Source organism: Triticum dicoccoides, chromosome 3B (genome assembly GCF_002162155.2).
Source record: "Triticum dicoccoides isolate Atlit2015 ecotype Zavitan chromosome 3B, WEW_v2.0, whole genome shotgun sequence".
In the NCBI taxonomy this organism is placed as follows: domain Eukaryota; kingdom Viridiplantae; phylum Streptophyta; class Magnoliopsida; order Poales; family Poaceae; genus Triticum; species Triticum dicoccoides.
In genome coordinates this window covers 841,356,382-841,361,025 of record NC_041385.1, presented here as the reverse complement: position 1 = coordinate 841,361,025, position 4,644 = coordinate 841,356,382, and the positions used below count along the sequence as shown (strand labels likewise).

Genomic DNA, 4,644 nt, shown 5'->3' with positions numbered 1-4,644 from the left:
GGTGAGACTTTGGTGCTTTGATTAATTTCCAGGACCATTGTTTCCTGTCCAGTGATGCAATCTGAAAATCATGCAAAAATTTGTCATGTTTGGGCATTGTCAGTATGGGAACACCGGGCCAACCCACTTTACAGGACAGGAGGGTTGATCGCTGGGCGATGCGCTGCACGAGTAGGCCAGGAGGAACAAGAGTAGAAGAGGACTGTAGCCTGTAGGTGAGAGAAGATGATGCCATTGCCATCTTGACTGAAGGTTGGGCATCTAAAGATGCTTGGCAACCAGAACTCTGAAGGTATATGGTGTGATATTTACTAAAATTATATTGACCAAGCACAACATATCCAATCATCTGGAACCTGTCTGTTTAATTGACCAAGCACAACATATATTGCTAATGCAAGTGAACAATCAGCATTTCTTATTGAGCCATGCTAATGTTTCTCTTTGTTTAATTGCGTACTCCTTTTGTTTACTTCTTCAGAAAGCACTTCGCTCTATTGCACACAAGCAAGAGCTATTTCTGCACCAATCTGTCCGAAGATATAAAGTTTGAACCAGCCCTTAGCTTGCATTTGGTAAGTTCATCTTTCAGGAGAATATGCATCTTACTTAGTTCGAGGTGAAATTTTGTTTGTCGCATCAGGAATCAAAAAAATATGGTGCCTCCGTATCTTTATATAAAGTCCTTACTATATATGTTGCCCCCTTCCATTGAATTGGATGTAACATTGTGTACACTTAATGTCAAGACTAATGTCTATCGCTAATTTCAGTATAGTCGAAACATATTGATGGCACTGAAAATGATTCTGCTTTTGCAGGTCTGACCTGACTCTTCTTTGTACGTATGTAATTGGTTTATTTCTTGATAGGGTGGTACTCTCTGAATTTCTTGATGAGCGTTCCCGTTGCTGCACCGCATTGTGGTCAAGTCCTCTTCTTGGCCATGCCAGTGACATGAGCAGGACGGTGTATACCGGCTTCCCAGACATGTGTCTGTCGAGGCCGCACCGGGTATAGCTACTCTCCCTCTTTAACCAACAGCAAGAACATTCTGTTTATGATGCGTATATAAAATCAATCAATGTTGCAACTCACACAGGTTTGTGGAGGTGATGGCACGAGTATTTACCAGGATGCTTGGAGATGCGTTCGCATATGTCCAGGTAATAAAATTGTTGGAAGTGATTGCTCAACACATATCTGGCTAGACTAAATAATTCAGATGGGCCCAACAGAGGCCCATTCCTATGAAAAGACCGGCCCGTTTTACTTGGTCAAAAGGTGGCGGGCCGGCCCATGGGAAGCCTGTTAACGGCATGTTCGCATATAGCCTATTTACAGCCGCTAACCCAAGGCCCGTTACGCCCTATCCGAATTAGGCCCAGTAGCGTCATCTGGACCATCCAATATGATTCCAGCCCATTTTCACTTCTGGCCCATGTATGGCCCATGACATCTTTCAGCCCATATGAGGCCCTATGTAACTCTTGGCCTATTAACGGTCCGTGGTGAAACTGGTCCGCAATGAACGGTGTATCACTTTACACCCATTAACGGCCCGTGGTGAAACTGACCCGTAATGAACAGTATATCACTTTATACCCATTAAGGGCCCGTTATTCAGTTGGGCCGTTTCCAGCAAATGTTATCTTTCGGCCTTCTCAGAGCCCATTTATTCTTGGGCTCATTTCCAGCATTCGTTTACTTACGACCCATTACTGTCATTTTCTGCTTGTGGGCCAAATTCAGCCCGTGGTTACATCGGCTCGCTTGTGGTCCGTTAATATGTTGGGCCGTTTTCATAGCGTCATCAAATACGGCCTATTAACGATGGCCCATTATGGTCATACGACCCGTATAAGGCCCATTGATGATACAGCCCGTAGAAGGCCCATTGTTTCTATGGCCCGTAGAAGGCCCATTGTTTCTACGGCCCGTAGAAGGCGTATTGTTTCTACGGTCCATAGAAGGCCCACTGTTTCTATGGCCCGTAGGAGGCCCAGTGTCACTGCAGTAAATATTAGCCCATGATTATTGTGGCCTAGTTTTAAAAAGAACTGCACTGACTACGAGCAAACAAATAAACAACACAACAAGGAAATAAATAAGCAAGCAACTTATGCTAGGCTATCATGGCTATTACACATATTACATCCACTGGGCATCAAAGTTCGCCACGAGTGCAAATATAGGGAACAAAGCAGCATATCATATACACTGGTTGTCAAAGTTGGCGACCAGCGCAAATAAACGCCGCAGCAAAATAAATCCAGAACTGAAACCACTTCAGAAGATCTCAAGAAACAATATCTTGGGTACCCATAATGCTTGCAAGATTCTTAGCAAGCTTATTAACTTTCTCTTGTTTGGCGCTTAAATCCTCCAGCGCTTGCTGTTGCACCAGAAAATATGCATCTGAATTCTGCAGGGACTTCCTCAGTCCTTTAGCTTCCTGTCGCAGCACATCTGATCGATGTCTTTCAACTTGAAGTTGAGACTCAAGAAGACGAACTAATTCAGGCAGCGAGTTCGAAGAGCTTGTTCCAGCAGTAGTGGCCAGTAACTCAAACACTACATCAAGACATGACTTTTGGGTTCCCTCACTGTCGTCAAGATAGTTTTTATCAGCTTTCTTGGAGACCAACAGGGATGTCTCACTATCTTGAACCTTATCTGCATTACTTCCTTTACCGTTGGATAACGCGGTACTGTTCTCCAATATTTTGTCCACATTCTAAAAGAGAAACAAGCAGACACATCACATGTTTACCATGTTGTATATGAAACTCATTTTGGTAAATTAGTTTAGTAGTAAAGTGGACAGGATAACAGCATGAAACAAACATATATCTATGTACCATGGTCACTTTATGGTCTATATCATTCTAGTTTTTGTTGCCAAATCAAGATAGAGACACAGTTCAAATAATATTTGTTCAAGACAAAGCAGAATAGACAGAATATAAATGTGGGTAATTATAGAGCAATAACAACACTTGTAATGTGCACGACATGAGAACATAACTGTTCATTCAATTGAAACTGAAATCAACATAGAGAAGGTTACAAAAGCAAACTAGTTAAAGAAACAGGTTTAAAACATACCTGTTGCGCCATTGGAGTTTCAATTCCATCCTTCAAATTTGAAAATAGTTGGTATGAGTAAATACAGTAATGCAAGAGCAAAGGAGTATGAACCATAGCTACAGAACCTGACCTGAGAACAAATCTTCTTCTCCTTTAAGCGTTGAGTTGGGATTCAGAGTGGTGGTCCTCGTGCTTTGGGCACTGCAGTTCCCTTACTAACCGCTCGTTTTTGGGTGCTCTGTGGTGGAGACGGTGTTGTGTCAACTGGAACTGGGTTACTATCTGTCGGGGTTGGGGTTAGAAGGGGTGTAGCCGGTTCTCTGTCCAACTGGGTAGGGGTACAATCTGCGAGAGTCTGGGTTATGTGTGGTGGATCTGGTCCTTGGGCAAGTACAACCGTGGTTCTATCTGCATCAACTGGTAGCACTATCTTTTCTGAAGACCATGTTGTTACTCCCTTCGATACTGCCATCACGCTCTCCAATTCAAATGGCTGATAAACAAGAAAAGTAATTGAAAGTATAGACATTGTATGATAGACAGGTGCAATGGATAGTGGGGAATAAAAGAGGGCATGAAATAATTCATATTTATGTTGTCTAATCAAACAGGATAGCATGACACAATTTCACATATATGATGGCTAACTAAACAGGATAGCATGACACAATTTCACATTATGATGGCTAACTAAAAAAGATGGAAAGACATAGTTCAAAATATGAGACTATGTAAACAGGATGACATGACATAACTATATAATGTGTTTATTAAATAGGTTGGCATGCCATAATTCACATACATTCATGGATAGAATGTCATAATTCTAAATATGATGACTGTAAACACTAAACAGGATGAGATGGTATAAATATATGATGTCTTTATTAAATGGGTTGCCATGCCATAATTCAGATAGATGATGTGTATGTACTATGTAAACATGATGGCATAATATAATTCAAATATATGATTTATATAGTAAGCAAGTAAGCAGATGGCAATCTATATATGATGTAAAAACTAAGCAATGCAAGACAACATGCATGACATGAGTAATATAACCCTGCCAAGTTTGAGCATAGACCTCAGGGGGGAAATAGGACTGGTCATCAGTCTTTGAATCCTCCTCTGAGGAGCTCTTTGTAGCCAGCAAGATGTCTGCTTCAGCAGGTAACATTGTCTGCTCTGAATACCTTGTTTTCACTCCAAATACTTCCATCACCGCTTCAAATGGTTGATGCACAGGAAGAGTAGTTGAATATACAAACGTTGTCGACAAATGGAACACGTAATACAAAAAAATGATAGCATGATATAATTCACATACATGATGATTGGCTAAACAGCATGTCATTGCATAATTCACATATATAATGCCTTTGCAACAAGATAGCATTGTATAATTCACATATATAATGTCTTGCAACAAGATGACAATGCATAATTCACATATATGGTAATTAGACACTGAACAGGTGGCATTCACACAAAGCATGTCTAAACTAATCAAATGGCATAGCAATGCGAGACACCATACGCACGATATAAGCA

General features: G+C 41.1%; 1 long non-coding RNA gene across 1 annotated transcript; it reads left to right on the top strand.

Annotated features, from left to right (window-relative positions):
- Window positions 1-395: 395 nt before the first annotated feature.
- Window positions 396-1,161, top strand: LOC119282599. The gene is made up of 3 exons (XR_005138797.1): window positions 396-575; window positions 822-1,014; window positions 1,103-1,161. It is a non-coding gene; the product is annotated as an uncharacterized LOC119282599 (long non-coding RNA).
- The last annotated feature ends 3,483 nt before the right edge of the window (window positions 1,162-4,644 follow it).